This window comes from Pan troglodytes, chromosome 22, assembly GCF_028858775.2.
Source record: "Pan troglodytes isolate AG18354 chromosome 22, NHGRI_mPanTro3-v2.0_pri, whole genome shotgun sequence".
Lineage (NCBI taxonomy): Eukaryota > Metazoa > Chordata > Mammalia > Primates > Hominidae > Pan > Pan troglodytes.
The window spans coordinates 30,405,330-30,423,065 of record NC_072420.2 but is presented as its reverse complement, the minus strand read 5'-3'; the positions used below and the strand labels follow the sequence as shown (position 1 = coordinate 30,423,065).

The 17,736-nt window shown below is 38.6% G+C and overlaps 2 protein-coding genes across 11 annotated transcripts in view; one reads left to right on the top strand and one right to left on the bottom strand.

Moving 5' to 3' along the window:
* The window catches only part of BACH1 (BTB domain and CNC homolog 1), a 451,645-nt gene that overhangs the window by 116,057 nt on the left and 317,852 nt on the right, over positions 1–17,736 (bottom strand). Inside the window, exon 6 of one of the 4 annotated variants that reach the window (XM_063803727.1) lies at positions 4,679–4,885. The exons of 2 other annotated variants lie outside the window; for them this stretch is intronic. The gene's annotated coding sequence lies outside the window, so the exon portion shown is untranslated. Of the gene's footprint in view, positions 1–4,678; positions 4,886–17,736 lie in introns of those variants that run through there. One more of the 4 variants, XM_063803725.1, reaches the window with a different exon arrangement.
* Positions 1–17,736, top strand: part of GRIK1 (glutamate ionotropic receptor kainate type subunit 1) — a 377,043-nt gene that overhangs the window by 279,606 nt on the left and 79,701 nt on the right.

The following is a 17,736-nucleotide window of genomic DNA, read 5'->3' as shown; positions in this document are numbered from 1 at the left end:
AGAGAGACAACAGCTGTCCCCAGAGAAGTCTCTTCAGCAATCACCTCTACCACTCTCATGACCTCTTTTATATATGCTTGATTTCGTAGTTGGGCCCACAAGATCTAGAACCATCTCTGGAGAACACTTCCTTTATACTTATGTATTGGGAACACTGAGGGTGTCTGTCTCCCACTCTGGTGTCCTGATACCCATTTTACTAGTACCTGAGTGAAAGCATTACAGTACGATGGAGCCTGCCACTCAAACCATAGCTCTACAGGTTACCTAAGACCTCATCCCCTCAGTACACTCATCTGATTATCTAAGTCCTGTCAACTGTCTGTCAGAGATATTTTTTCTCAACCTTCTTTGCCCACTGCCCTCATCATTTTTCACCTGGACTATTAAAATAGCCTCCAACTAGGCTCTGTATCTTTAATCTCAGCCCTTTTGTAACTATTGTCCACATATAAGCAAAGTGATATACATAAATGTGCAGCAGGTATTCTACCCTTTACGAACACAAACTTGCTCATAGCTTCCTGTGTCCACCATCCAGTTCCATACAGAGTGGAGACAGATGGCTTTTTGTTTTCCTGACTAAACCTGCCTAATAACACCCTTTTTGTCATATACCTTTCAGCCTGCCTGCAAAGCCCTACCTCCCATTTTTCACTTAGACCAACTCTTAGAATTTCTTTTCTCTAGAAAGCCTTTCCTGAACCTCTGCTGGAGGGTGTGTCCTCCTTTCAACTCTGTAGCTCTGGCATATCTTTATGTTAGCACTTAACATGCTTCACTCAGGCACCGTAAGATCTTTCTGTGGGACAGAAAGTCAATTTATCTTTGTGTCCTCAGAGCACCATGCCTGTACATGGCAGGCATTTTAAAAGATGCTTATTGAACTGAAGCCAGAAAGTTAAATTCTAGCAAATTCTTAACACATTTTGCTAAACTAATACTCAATTTTAAACTATATAAATAGTTCCTAATTGATCTGCTCCAAAATAAATTTGCTGCATAAGAATGAAAAATTATTTCTAAATATCAGTGCTTATGGGATGTCACTGAGAGGTATATGAAATATGGGCAGTTTTCTGCCACTGCTTTGCTACGAAAAATGTAATTTATGGTTCTATTTTGCTGAAATGGAGATTATACATTTGAATATATAAACCTAATATTTGAATTCAAGCTTTTAAAAATCAAAGAGTAAAAAATAAAATTATTCATTTAGGCACCTACATGTGCTTAATATTTGTTTGGATTTTTACTTAGTAGATCACTATGGAGTGGGGTTTTTGTTTGTTTGGTTGGTTGGTCAGCTGGTTTTGTATGGGATCTGGGTAAAAAATTACAGTACTGAAAATAAAAAAGTCCCTGGTGAAACGTAAGCTCTGACATATTTTTATCCTACTGTGTCTTCACTGAGTAACACTTCCCATTAATGCATGCCATTTGATCTCGATTGCCAGGACAAGCTGTTTCTTAGTTTAATTAGATGACATTGGGTCTGGCAGCAACCTCAATCAAATTTCTACTCTTTAGAAAAAATTTCCATTTCTATTTCTCATTCTGCACCTCTTGAAAGTTAGCTGCATTCTGACCCCTCATTCTTCAGCATCCCTGGCTAGTCTTCACTGTGTAAAAGAAAGCCATAAATCCCAGCAGCCCCTCACATTTAGGATATTTAGACCTAAGGAAGAGTGGGTTTTTAGGTCCTTCCCTCAATTCCCTGTACAACTCTGGATGGATAAAATAGATTAGTTTCTAAAGGTTCATTGTTTACATTTTTACCAATTACATATGTTTTGTCTTATATATAAACATCTTAGTTTGTTTGCATTATAATAGCACAGCACCTGAGACTGGCTAATTTATAAAGAACAGAAATTTATTTATTTATTTATTTATTTTTATTTTATTTTATTTTAGAGACAGAGTCTCACTCTGTCACCAGGCTGGAGTGCAGTGGTGCGATCTTGGCTCACTGCAATCTCTGCCTCCCAGTTTCAAGCGATTCTCCTGCCTCAGCCTCCGAGCAGCTGGGACTACAGGCGTGCGCCACCACGCCTGGCTAATTTTTGTATTTTTAATAGAGATGGGGTTTCACCATGTTGGCCAGGATAATCTCGAGTTCTTGACTTCATGATCTGCCCACCTCAGCCTCCTAAAGTGCTGAGATTACAGGCGTAAGCCACGTGCCCAGCCAGAAATTTATTTCTTACAGTTCTGGAGGCTGAGAAGTCCCAGATAAAGGTAATAGCATCCAGTCTCTGGTGAGGGCTTTCTTGCTGTGTTTCCACATGGTGGAAAAGCAAAATGGCAAAAAGGGCCTAGCTAATTCCCTCCAGCCCCTTTATAAGATTCCTAACGCCATTTATTAAGGCTCCAGCCTCATGACTTAATCCTTTCCTAAAGGCCCCACCTCTTAATACTGTGGCATTGGAGATTAAGTTTCTACATGAATTTTCAAGGAGACAAAAGCCTTTGAACCACAGCAATAACTAAAGCACTAAGACACCTATTCCTGAAATAGTCAATCAGTGGCTGGGTGAACAGTCTCCAACAAGAAATGTTGCAAGGGAGTGTTGGCCTCAGATGAAGGTTTCTGCCAAACTCTTCTTAGTTTATATGATTCTAAATAACATTGATATTTATAAAATAGCATCAGGGACTCATGTCAATTATCCTTGTTTTCCCATTCAACTACTAATGTCCTGGTTCTACCCCACATTGATTAAAGAATTTGCTTTTTATACAGTCTGTGATATATGTGTGTATGTATGTGTACACAGGTGCACACATGTTTAATTTACTTAGATGAATATAATTTTACACATATATATATACACGTTTATGGAGGGAAGTGAGGATATACATGTTTTGTGAGACCGTGTGTGTGTGTGTGTGTGTGTGTGTGTGTGTGTGTATTTGTGTCTGTATCTATTTCTTTAACAGTGTGCTTTCCAAATTATCTCAAGGTTTGAATTATATCTAAGTTGGTACATATTATTTATCCAGTTCATCCATTTTTCACTAAAATCTAGTATTCTATAATTAATCCATTCCAAAAGTATTTACTGAATACCTAGTATGTGGCAGACACTCTTTTAGACACCAAGAATGCAATCAGGAGCAAAGAAAAGTCCTCACTCTCATGAAACTTATACTCTAGTCAGGGAAATCAGACAAGGATCATTGAAAACACAAAGCTCAGAAGAGGGAAGGGCAAACCATACAATGCCCTTAAGAGGGAAATGGGCATTGCTATATTATAAAACTTCTCACAGATAACATGGAACTTGAATAAATCTCTGAAAGAAAATAGGGAGCAAAGCATGCAAATATTAAGAAGATGAAAGATCCAAGTAGAGGGAACAACTTATGCATTGAATACACATCAGTGTACTTGTCCAATCCCCTCTGCATGGATATTTTGGCTGCCTCTTTTTTTTTTTCCTGCACATTCACACAATGCTTAATTACTTAATTACTTAAATTGAACATTTAAGTAATAGGCTCTCATGCACAAATCCAAGATTTGCTCTAGAGAAGCACTGTTGCATTGTCCAATAAAAAGATAATGTGAGTTGCATATATATTAGAGTTTTTAGTAGCCACATTGAAAGTAAAAGACAGGTGGAATTAATTTTAATAACATATTTTATTTAACCCAGTATATCCAAAATATTAGCATTTCATAATGTCATCAATATTCAAATTATTAATGAGCAATTGTACTTGTTTTCATAAGTCTTTTTAATCCACTGTGTCTTTTACACTTATGGTACATCTCAGTTCTGACTAGCCACATTTCAAGTGCTCAACAGCCACCTCCAGCTACCATAATGAACAGCTGTCTTAGCTTGGGCTGCTATAACAAAATCCTTTAGACTGGGTGGCTTAAACAAAAGGCATTTATTTCTCATAGTTCTGGAGGCTAAAAAGTCCATGATCAAAGTGCCATCATGGTCAAGTTCCGGTGAGGGCCCTCTTCTTGGCTTGTAGATGGTTATCTTTCCATTGTATTCTCACATAATAAAGAGAAGCAGCACTGCTGTATTTCTCTTCTTACAAGGACACTCATCCCACCATGGGGACTCCACCTCATGACCTCATCTAAGCCTAATTTTCATCTAAAGACCTCACCTGCTAGTACCATCACATTGGGGGTTATGACTTCAACATATAAATGTGGGGGTACACAATTATTCAATCTGTAACAACAACCCAGCTTGAGACCATACACCTAGAAGTAGGACTGCTGCTTGTATGCATTTTTAGCTTTACCAGCATAATAGTTTCCTATTGCTGCATAAAAACTTACCACGAACTGGCTAGGTGCAGTAGCTCAGGCCTGTAATCCCAGCGCTTTGGGAGACTGAGGTGGTCGGATCACTTGAGTTCAGGAGTTCTAGACCAGCCTGAGCAACATGGTGAAACCCCCTCTCTACAAAAAATAAAAAAACAAACAAAAAAAATTAGCCGGGCATAGTAGTGCATGCCTGTGGTCCTAGCTACTCAAGAGGGTGGGAGGATCACTTGAACCCGGGAGACAGAGGTTGCAAACAGCCATGATCTCGCCACTGCACTCCAGCCTAGGTGACAGAGAGAGAACAACAGAGCCTGTCTCAAAAACAAAAACAAAAAACAAAACAAAACAAAAACACACACATGCACACAAACTAGGGATGTTAAAACAACAATCATTTATTATCTCAGTTTCTGTAGATGAGAAGTCTGGACAAATTTGCTGTGTTCTCTGCTCAGGGTCTCACGAAGCTGAGAAGGGTGTTGGCTAGGGCTGCTGCAGTCTCATTCTAGGTTCAAGGTCCTCTTCCAAGCTCACGTAGTTGTTGGAAGAATTCACTTTTTGCCGACATTATTGGCAGCTTGTTTCCTTAAGACCAGAAGAGAGCAAATCTCTGTTTTCTAAATCCCTTTTTATTAAGGAACTACTTTGATTAGGTCAGCCCTCCCCCGCAGGATAATCGTACTTTTTATTAAGTCAAAGTCAATTGATTACAGACACCTAATTGCATCGCAAAACATTCCTTTCCCTTTGCCATAATCAATAGAATGACACCCACCATATTCTCAGGTCCCACTCACACTCAAGGGGAGGGAATTACAAAGGGCATAGGTCACAGAGGTTCATCTCAGAATTCTCCCTACCACAACTATATAGTGTCAAATTTCTCCATACTGTATTTTTCTGTTGCTTCATGGAGATCCCTGGCTTTATGTTCCCTCCATTTTATTTATCTATCTACCTCCTATTGGCTTCTCTTTCTTTTCAAAACCGTCTAGAATACTACCCTTTCAGGAATACCCTTAATTCCTTTTCACCTCATTTTCTGCTACACCCACATAAGAAAAGTCTAATGCTGTGTCAGTACTATAGTGTGCCTTCTCTTTCCCGATGCCCAGGCAAGGATGTATCTCAAAAAATCATCCATCCTTGCAGTTCCACCTCATGGCAAATCCATTGTGTCCAACAGTAGCTAGGCTCCTAGGGCCACCTCTCAATCCTTTTACTTGTGTCTACTCATCTCTTCCATTCCCCTCGGCAATTTATTATTTCACTGGGCCACAATTCAAACTTTACTACCTTCATTCTCAACTTACTGCCAACTTATGTGAGAAAATTGGCCAGGCGCGGTGGCTCACGCCTGTAATCCCAGCACTTTGGGAGGCCGAGGCAGGCAGATCACAAGGTCAGGAGATCGAGACCATCCTGGCTAACACGGTGAAACCCTGTCTCTACTGAAAACACAAAAAATTAGCCGGGCGTGGTGGCGGGCGCCTCTAGTCCCAACTACTCGGGAGGCTGAGGCAGGAGAATCGCTTGAACCTGGGAGGCGGAGTTTGCAGTGAGCTGAGATCCGCCACTGCACTCCAGCCTGGGCGACAGAGCAAGACTCTGTCTCAAAAAAAAAAAAAGGAAGAAAATTGAACTTAGTAGGTGTGAACACCTTCAATTTCCAACAACCCATTTAGCAAACTTTTTTCATGCCCATTCTCTTTCTCCAAAATCACAGGATGAGACATTGTGCCTTTTCCTCAGTGTCTACTTGTGCTGCTGTCCATCTTTTTTCCTCTGCTAAGAATGCCCTTTCTGCCACTTCCTCTTCTTCTATGTTGGACTAAACCCAACAGCTCAGCTCAGGCATCACATTTTCCAGAAAGCTTTGGCAAATAGCACACACACACACACACACACACACACACACACACACACACATTTCTCCTTTCCTCATTTATCCAAAACTACACTGTGTATATCTTCACCATTGCATTTTTATCATTGTACTATAAATACATTTCTATGTGTCTACCTCTCCAGTATTTATTGCATTTCTTGGAAACAAGAACTGTTAAATTCATTTTATTAACTTAGTACCTAGCTCTCTTCCTGCATATAGTAGGGGCTCAATAAATCTTGGTGACTAAATAAATATTCCTTTAAAATAATATCTCACTCAACCAGACTAACTAGAGCAAGACATGAATTCAACCCATGTGGAATCCTTTGTTTATCTTCATAGATAAACCATCCATAAATAACATATTATTTACCTATAATGATCGGCATCTGGGCAACAAAGACAATTATATGATTAATATGATCAAAGTAATTTGAGTAATTTGAGACTGACTAATCTGATTTTTGGGTTTTATTGACCACATTATCTAGCTAATTAGACAAGAGCCCCATTCCCACCCACTTCACCTATATGAATGTCTCAGGTTTGTGATCCTGCCCATTTAGTTGATTTGCATGTACAGAAGCCAATTTATTCCATTTCAGAAAACAAGCCACCACATGAACCAGAGCCAAACAAAACTAGCTTTTTGTAAAAGAAAACCCAGGTGTATATTCTAAGATAAATCCTTAGGAAATAAAAACCAGTTTACCCAGAGTACATGGCATAGACATAGTTAAAGTCAGCAGATTTAGAGTTGGAAATCAAATATTGGCAAGAAAAGCTATTATATTTTTTAATTATGCAGTGATCCATGCAAGCTGTTATTGCAAGATAATGGGTTATAAACAGCACACATAATAGTTAAAATAATTATATATTGAACAGATGAACATATGATAAATGGATCATTTCAGTTCCTGAAATAGCTGACATCCTAGGAAGTTATGTGGTCTAAAGGTTATGTTTATCATTTCTTCCTTTGCTTAATGTTTATTTTCATCACCATTATTGTGTATACTTCAGATTTGTTTTTAAATAACTTTTCTGAGAACTGACTTAAAATTGTGGGTGACCTGACATGGATTACATTGCTTAGATGAAGGGTGAATTTCAGATATTTGTCATTGTATAGTACTCTGTGGACCTGAGAAAGACAGTAATTGTACAGTTATTCCATCAGGGCTATGTTTATACAATAGATACTGAGTGAGCCTTCTTTAATTAAAAACAAATGAAATAACGCCATGATGAATTGCATCTAAGTCTTCTATTCAAAAGTCAGAACTAAGTATAAACAAATTTTTGAAATCCATAAAATGCCTTCTTTGTTCTCTTTTCCTTTTACTATATTCCCCAAGGGTACCTTAGCCTCTTGATCTTACTCTCAGAAATTCTATACTAAAGTGTTAACAAAAGGAAAGTCTGTTAACCAAATGAATGATTACCTTAATTAATGAGTTATTAATTCATGTTTAAAGGTGTCACTCCTCTCCTGCACATTCACAGGACAATAGGGAATTCCTAAACTTGGAAAGCCTTCAAAATTCAAAGAAAAATCTCATAAGAGTTGAACCGAGGTGTAAGAACTGATTTGGGAATGCACAGGAATTGAGTCTGACTGCCCCTTCAGTTCCACCACCAAAGAGGTGAAATCATGTGACCTGCTCAAGGCCATGTGTACCAACCCAAATCTTCCATGGAGAGAAAAAGGGACAATGGGGTGATAGTGTGGGGCACAGGGATCTCTTTCTCCCGCATTGTAATCCTGTCACCTTTCCTCAGTGTCATGGCCAGCAGAAAGCAGATCCTGATTCCCTAGGTCTTGGTACCTTCCCTCTACTTTTCTCTCATGACTTAAATGTGTGTAACTTTTGGAAGTGCTGCTTTATTCAATTATGCCTTCCACAAATATTTTGGATATCTACCAAATGCTAGTAATGGAATTCAAACGTAAGTAAAATACTTTCCACCATCAAAAAGTTAACAACTAATTGGGAAAGAGAGTGCTAACATGAATAACTGACATAATACATAGTTATTATGTATAAGTACATAATAAATGTTTGCAATACAAATAGTTAAGATAATAGCTAGCATAGTTACTGTAATACAAGAACCTGATAAATTATGCTACAGAGGTAACAAGTAGTCCTCTACAAGAACCCAGAGAGTTTATTTAAACCATATTTTCCTGTCTTAAAATATTTTCATCACATAACTCAAATTTTTTACCCTTTGAATTTGTGTAGTAAGTGTTGGAATAGGCCCTCTTACAACTGCAAAACTCCGAAATGTGATTTGATCACCATTTCAACATGCAACATTTGTTTTCAAATACTGCATTGCTAACGGAACCCATTCTTCAGGCATCCAGGGCAAAAAGGAAGACTCCTTGCCAAAGGTTCATATTGAAAATGCGCTGGGTGATTCATTTAGTATAATTGATTGTTCTTCACAATTCCCAGGCTAGAAATAGTGTGCTCATCAACACATACAAAAACCAATGGTGCTAAACATTGACATCCACCAGTAAAATTATGACTGGAGTGCATGAATCAATTAGCAAAAACTAGAGAGAGAATTGTCAAACAGTGCCCTATTAATACAAATTCTATTTGAAATACAAATAAAAGGAGAAGTGATGCTGGAAGCCCAGCATCAAGGTGTCAGCAAGTTTGGTTTTTTCTGAGACCTCTCTCCCTGACTTGAGATGGCCACCTTCTTGCTGTGTCCTCCCCTGGTGTTTTCTTCATGTGTTCATCTCTGGCAATGTTTCTTCTTATAAAGACACTGTTCACCCTGGATGTTATGATTTGAATGTGTCCCCCAGAGTTCATGTGTTGGAAACTTAATCCCCAATGCAACAGCGTTAAGTGGTGGGACCTTCAGCAGGTGATTAAAGCATGGGACTCTGCCCTCATGAATGGATTACTGCTGTTATCCATACCTGATAAAAGAATGAGTTTGGTCCCCCGTCTCTCATGTGCATGCATTCTCTGATGCTCTTTTGCCCTTCCACATTCCACCATGAGATGACTTAGCAAAAAGGCCCTCACCAGATGCTGGCACCTTAATGTTAGACCTCCCAGCCTCCAAGCCTGTGATAAACAAATTTCTTTTTAAAAATAAATTAGTCTGTGTTATTTTGTTACAGCAATACAAATGGACTAAGATATTGGATTAGGGCCCTATTTTTATGACCTCATTTAACCCTAATTACCTCTATAAAGGCCCTATCTCTAAATATAGTCACATTCTAAGGTGCTGGGGGTTAGGGCTTCAACATACGAATTTGGGGGGACACAACTTTGCCCATAACTTTACTCATATTCACTCTTCAGGAGTAGAACCATTTAATTAAAGGACAAATAGTCATGCATAACATTTACTAGGATGACTCTGAAACATGCACTTTGCAATCAATATTGAGCAAGATATACTATGTGCTGGAAGTGCTGGCAGGAATTGTACTAATAAGACAAGAGAGACATGGTCCCTAACTTCGAGGAAGCAGAGTTCAACATGAAGAAAGACATGAAAGCAAATATGTGCATTACATATTTGCATACATTTGGTCACATTATAACAGGTATGGGGGAGTGGTTGTCAGGATAGTAGAGTTCTTCCACCTCAGTACTTCAGTTACTTTAAAACCTTCTCAGAGGACATGAGGGTTGGCCTCAGCTTTGGAGGATGAATTGGAGAGTGGCAGGTAGCATGGTGGGGAAGAACACTCCACTCTTGGGAACTGGTTGGCGGCTGAATGAAGTATGGTAAGAGGTTAAATGGTATCAGCAGAGGCCAGATAATCAAGGGCCTTCTATGCTCTACTAAGGATCCAGAACAATTCTGTGGGCCAGAGATTCTCACAATTAAGTGTGCACCAAATCACCTGACAAAACCTCTGAAAATGAATTACTTCTCACATTCACTTCCCAGAAACTTAGGTGATCTTATGCAAGTTTGAGAAAGATTGCATTTTAGGCATTAAGATAAAGTTAAATTATGTTGCCCGTCCTCTACCCCTGTATAATTCAATATAACCAATGGCGTGAGGTATATATTATGATGTGCTTTATATTGCATTATTCACAAGTAAAGCTTCATAACGATCCACAGTACGGAAGATATTAATAGACACATCAATTAACTTAAGGCAAAATAAGCATGGCCTCGTGCCCTCCACATGTTAGACTACATAAGGATCTAACAGAGCAACACAGACCTGCTGTGAGCTCACCCTGAGGAACAGGAGGTAGTGAGAAGGGAAGAAGAAAGGCCTGGATCAAACTGTTCTTTCTCCCTAATTTCCAGAACAGCAGGAGAGTCAGAGATGTGAGCTGGAGAGTGGATGGGTCTTGCAGAGAAGGAGGGCAAGCCCTCTCCACTAACCTCCCACCATTCCTTCCTGGTCCTCCGTAAGCCAAAGCACAGGTTTAGCCCCCAGCCTGGGCTTTAGTCATCTATATTATTAAAATTACAAACTAGTGATTTAAACTTCAAGCTAATTACAACTTGAAAATAATACTTGAATACTGACTTCCTCTATGTGCAGCTTAAGAAGAATCACTCAGAGAAACAGAGGAAAACATTCATTGTTGGCTTTTACTTAAATAGATGATTCTAAGGTTTGCCTTGGAAATTCAGGTTTTGACAAAAGTTATAACTTGAACTGACCTTTTGGTTATAAATGTTAGAGATTTTCTACTCATTTCTTTTTTTATTGATTGCATATTAAATACAGCTTTAAAATTTAAGTGGCATGATTAATAAGAGTAAAGGCAATGCCTTTAAAAAATGACTTCTAAAAAATGCCTTTTTCCTCCCTTCTAAATATCTTATACCATTTTTAAACATTCTGCAATGGAAAACAGGCTGGTACTAACATCTAATTACCTAAATCTAGATTCACTCAAGTAGTCTAGTTATGATTTATAACACAAAAAAGGTTCTAATCAAGGAATGACAGCATTTGTGTTTAAAATTCTTCTGAATAAGAAAGGGAAAAATAAACATTTTTCTGCATCAATACATGTCGTGAGAGTAGTCACTGCCAAATATTTTAGAGGACAATTTCAATAATTGCAATGGATTTAATTTTAAAGGAATAATGAAGATCTTAAGTGTGACAAACTGTTCACCTAATTTTGAACCTCTACTAAGTTTGCTCTGTTCAATGCATTACACATTTTCTTTTCATCCCACTATTTTTAGAAATAAAATCATAGCATCATTATACACAAAAAACACGTTCAGCCAAAGATGGCAATTATCCACATTATGTCAACAAGATTTGCCAACAAAACATTTCAAAAATAAAGACAATAAATGAAATTCTCTCTATGAAAGATTACTTCAGCATTAGACAATTATTCTGCATGTGTTTAGTTGGAGAATCCACACTTTATACTTAGTGAATAGCATGTTGACTCTTATATAGGGTCAAACACCTACTACATTATACCAGTGCTTTCTATTCATTCTATTTTATTTATTTCAGTATGAACTTTTGAAATTAATTATAGCTTATGAAAAACTCAAGCTAAACAATATTCATTTTGAGAGTTATTGAGGTTATTCATGAAATAAGGATATTTTTAAGCTGGATTTATATGTTGAGCAATTAAAGATAAAAACGAAGAAGTAAAGGAAGATAAAATAAACACAAATAACAAAGTCTTTGGAATGAGACAACCTAAGTTAAGCTTGGGTTTCTCATTAACTTATGGCGTCATCTTGGCCTGAAATTCAGCTTCCTATTGATTTTTTTTTTTAAGGAGATTTTTCAAAAGCCTGTCTTGCAGGGTTTGGGTCATAACTAACTGATATGGTTTGGCTGTTTCCCCACCCAAATCTCGAATTATAGCTTCCATAATTCCCATGTGTCATGGGAAGGACCCTGTGAGAGGTAATTGAATCATGAGGGTGGGTCTTTCCCATGCTGTTCTTGTGATAGTGAATAAGTCTCACGAGATCTCATGGTTTTATAGAGGGATTCCCCTGCACATGCTCTCGCTCTTGCCTGCTGCCATATAAGATGTTCCTTTGCTCTTTCTTCATTTTCTGCCATGATTGTGAGGCTTCCCTAGCCATGCGGAACTGCGAGACCATTAAACCTCTTTACTTTATAAATTACCCAATCTCAGGTATGTTTTTATTAGCAGGATGAGAACAGACTGATACAATAACTGAGATGATATATAGTCTGATAGGCAGTCAATTTGTTACCTTCCATCATCCTCCTTCTTATGATCTTATAGTAAGTTTCCACGTTGTCTTGAAGATATTATAATTATTACCATGAATAGACAAAGAAACAGCAAATTTGCCAGTTGGGAATAAAATTTTAGTAAATTATGGATTCACGTATCATAAGATATAGTAGAGGTCAGTTTCCCTAGAGGGACAGCCTAAGATGGGGAATCTTGTGCAAGTGACCTATTGAGGAAGTGCTCTCAGGAGAAACCAGTAATGGAGTAAGGAAGGTTGGATGAGACAGAGGAAGAAACTAGGAGAAATCAAATATTAGCCATATCCCACAGGGGACCTTTAGAACATAAATTTTCATCCAAATGTGCATGGTGCCCCTAGGAGGCTAGCATACCCCAGTAGTACTCATTCATTGGCTATTGGTCATCACCCTTCTGGGAATTTGGGACAGGATCTCCCTGGCATCTCAGAAACAGCAGGCTCTCGTAGACCAGGGATAACCAACACTGCCTGTAGCTAGGGCATGAATGTACCAGGCTGGTGGAGGAGAATTGGACAGGACACCAATAGTGACTACTATAGGTAGGAGAAGAAACACTGATTTCAACCACGTAGATTTTATTCTAAAGCATGTCTTCCAACGTAGAGTACTCCCAACTTAAACAAGACCAGAATAGCAATTCAGCTTTTCAAAACAAAATACAAGAACAACTACTTTTTAAAAAGGTTTACTATAGGATTCTTTGAGCAAGAAAATATTCTTAGAGGCCGGGCGTGGTGGCTCAAGCCTGTAATCCCAGCGCTTTGGGAGGCTGAGACGGGTGGATCACCTGAGGTCAGGAGTTTGAGACCAGCCTGGCAAATATGATGAAACCCCTTCTCTACTAAAAATACAAAAATTAGCCAGGTGTGGTGGCATGCACCTGTAATCCCAGCTACTCAGGAGGCTGAGACAGGAGAATCACTTGAACCTGGGAGGCAGTGGTTGTAGTGAGCTAAGATCGTGCCATTGCACTCCAGCCTGGGCAACAAGAGCGAAACTCCAACTCAAAAAAAAAAAAAAAAGAAAAAAGAAGTTATTCTTAGAACACCTCACATAGGATTTTATTTATAAATAATTGATTTACCTACAAATTTAAGGAATTAGAGAATCCATGTGACCTTCTCCAGTAGTGCTATGATCCTGGGAACCTACCAAGTGTAAAGTGGATGTTGTATCTATACTGTGGGGCACTATATTTTACTGATTCTGAAATTAGTACACCCTGACTGATACTTTGAGGCTACTTACTGGGAAAAAAGACCGTTTCATACCAGACTTGTCCTAGAAGTAGGGTAATAAATGATTCTGGTTTTCACCTGGGACTGAGAGTATCTCCCCTGGACATGGGACCTTCCATTTTAAAATCTAGATAATACTGGGCAAATCAGAACTAGATGATCACACTATGTGGAATTTATAGCAAGAGGGTTCACTATTACTACAAAGTAAGAAATTAGCAAATTTGGATCTTTAGCTTGGGACTATATAGATGCATAATTTGCCCATCTGCATTTTGAATTGAGAATGAAACAAAGAGTTTTAGGTTTTAGATCGTCTTCCCCCCACACACACACACCCCTCAGGCCCAATGAATATTTATATCAATTTTCTAATTACATAGCAGGATTTCTGTCAGGTGCCACATTTGAGTGTTCTTAGGAAGAAACTGAAAATTCCTACCAGTTCCTATGTGTCATCCCTGACTTCTCTCAACAGGTGTATGAGCAAAGATTTATGATTCAGAAATGATTTTTAATGTACTGCTATTACTTTCTGTTTCTGACAATTGAGAAACTAGAATTTTGTCTTCTCTTAATTTGAAGGCTGGCTTTCTTCTTTTTAAAATTTAGGAAGGCACATTGTTGGCTAAATTAATTCACAATTGGGTTTAGTCAGTGTCCTCCAAAGCTTATGGTTATGTAGTGCCAAGAAAGAATACTCCAAATTTTAAATTATTTTCCTAGAGCAATATAAGATATATATTTTTTTTTCAAAATTCTGTACATGTAGAATTATATAAATAATATATACAGAGAGCATATATAGAATATAGAATTAATTACATATATGATATATATCACACATCTATATATCACACATTGCTCTAGGAAATAATATCTATAACTATATATGATATATATTTTATGACTATATATTATATATTATTACTATATATATATATATATATATATATATGACTTTCATACCATTTATGTAACTTAGACTAGAGAAGAAGGTAAAACACATCCTGGTTTTCACTTAACTTCAGTGTCTTTCCCCAAAACATCACCTCACAGCTTTTTTTTTTTTTCCTTTGGTCCAAGGCAAATTGCTGGTATCTCAGCCTCAGAGAAAATCACAAGTGAGATTTAACTTCAGAAAAGTCCAGCTTATCCTAAAGAGAATGAAAATAGGTGACGATCTCTCTGGAAGCAAGTCTAACGAAGTGCTTTGCCCTCAAAGGGTACAGCATGTCCTCTATTTCAATGAAGTTTAAAGAAAGGCCATGGTGGAAACAAGCCATTTCTTTCAACAAATTGCTTGATTGGCTGCCAATTCTGATTTTATTCTTGCCTTGTAACCTTTCACATGAGATGCCCTCATCCCAGTAAAACTGCTGTAAACCTTGCATGAAATCACCTAGTGATTTGCTGCAAGAAAAAGTCCACTCAGGCAAGAAATACCTGTTACGTCTCAGTTAATATCCAACATTTGAAAACTGCAGAGCTGATACTTGCTTTTACCTGCTGGCCAATTCAAGATGGTCTGGGTCCCTGTCAACATTTAAGCTAGTATGCATGCAGTTACACATCCTAAATTACTTGGCGAATAACTTCTTAACATCATAGGCTTTATACTAGCCTTATACATGCACGTCTTTATAAGGAGCCGAGCTTTGCAGATGACACAGCATCTCTAAGGATAGAGGTTGAATCCAATCACTGCACTTAATGGAAATCTCTCAGGAGTAAAGAGAACCGTGACTATCTTTGGTCATCCTTTGATGCTTAGATATGAATAATATTTAGCTCTCATCCTCACAACATTCCTGCACTGTAGATTTTTATATTCCTGCTTGACAAATGGCAAAATAGACCTCAGTTGGTTTGATCAACTTGTCCCTGGTAAAGGTGCAGGTAGATTTGAATCTGGGGCTGTGGGAAACCAAAATCCATGCTGCTTCTGTTGCTGCTTCTGTTCTACCATCATGCCTCCATTAAAGAAATATGTTCAGTGTGTTTAACTGAGAAATTCACCAAGTGGTACAGAATGATCATTGAATATGAGTTTTTCCTTTTCTTAGGTCCTAATTTTATTTTACTTTTTAATTTTTTATTTCCATAAGTTTTAGGGGAACAGGTGGTTTGGTTACATAAGTAAGTTATTTAGTGGTGATTTGTGAGATTTTGGTCACCCATCACTCAAACAGTATACACGGAACCCAATTTGTAGTATTTTACCGCTCACCCCCTTCCCACTCTTTTCCCCCTGAGTCCCCAAAGTCCGTTGAATCCTTTTTTTTTTTTTCTTTTTTTGAGACAGTCTCACTCTGTCATTCAGGCTGGAGTGCAGTGGCACAATCTCGGCTCACTGCAGCCCCTGCCTCTTGGGTTCAAGCAATTCTCCTGCCTCAGCCTCCTGAGTAGCTGGGCCTACAGGTGCACGCTGCCAGACCCGGCTAATTTTTCTATTTTTAGCAGAGACGAGGTTTCACTATGTTGGCCAGGATGGTCTTGATCTCCTGACCTCGTGATCTGCCCGCTTTGGCCTCCCAAAGTGCTGGGACTACAGGCGTGAGGCATCGTGCCCAAACCATTGTATCATTCTTTTTTTTTTTTTTTTTTTTTGACGGAGTCTCGCTCTGTTGCCCAGGCTGGAGTGCAGTGGCACAATCTCGGCTCACTGCAAGCTCTGCCTCCTGGGTTCACGCTTTTCTCCTGCCTCAGCCTCCCGAGTAGCTGGGACTACAAGCGCCCACCACCACACCTGGCTAATTTTTGTATTTTTAGTAGAGACGGGGTTTCACCTTGTTAGCCAGGATTGTCTTGATCTCCTGACCTCGTGATCTGCCCACCTCGGCCTCCCAAAGTGCTGGGATTACAGTCGTGAGCCACCGCACCCGGCCCCTTGTATCATTCTTATGGCTTTGCATACTGAGAGCTTAGCTCCCATTTATGAGTGAGAACATACATTGTTTGGTTTTCTATTCCTAAGTTACTTCACTTTAGAATAATGAGTCTCCAGTCTCATCCAGGTTGCTGTGAACGCCATTAATTCATTCCTTTTTATGGCTGAGTAGTATTCCATTGTGCATATATATATCACACTTTCTTTATTCACTCGTTGATTGATGGGCATTTGAGTTCCTTCCATATTTTTGCAATTGTGAATTTGTGCTGCTATAAACATGCATGTGCAGGTATCTTTTTTGTTTAATGACTTATTTTCCTCTGGTTAGATATACAGTACTCGGATTGCTGGATCAAGTGGTAGTTCTGCTTTTAGTTCTTTAAGGAATCGCCACGCTGTTTTCCATAGTGGTTGTACTAGTTTACATTCCCACCAGCAGTGTAGAAGTGTTCCCTTTACATTGCATCCACACCACCATCTACTTTTTAAAATTTTTTTATTATGGCCATTCTTGCGGGAGTAAGGTGGTATTGCATTGTGGTTTGGATTTGCATTTATGAAGCCCGAATGCCCTGCCCTCAGTGAATCAAAAGTTAATCAGGAGAAGCAGACAAGTAAGCAATCGATTTCATGCAGCCATGTGTACATTAATAGGGATAATTGCAGGAAACTATGGGAACCCTAGGAAGAATGCTAACCCTGTCTCTGAAGTTTAGGTAAGGCTTCTTGGAGGAAGAAATATCAAAGATGAAAGATGAAGGACAATTAGAGATTATCAAGGTGACACTAAAGGACACTAGGTCATCCTAAGCCTTTCAGTCACAGTCAATGTGATAAACTGGAACTGAGAGATTAATGAGAATAAGTAGTATCACATGTCAAATGCCACAGAACAATGGAAAGGATATGCAAATGCAAATGAGCATGGAGCAATAAAGAATAAACAGACTTTAAATAAACATATTCTAAATCAAATAAGCCATTGCAAATCCTCAACACTGGTCTATACAATAGCAGCCCAGAAGGCCCTTCAGCATGCCTTTTGGCCTGAAATGCATTAAGGGTGCAGAGGAAAATATTTGAATCTGATGTCACACTCCAGGCCTCTGTCAATGTGACATTTTTAAAATACTAAGCAAAATATTGATGGCAGATATA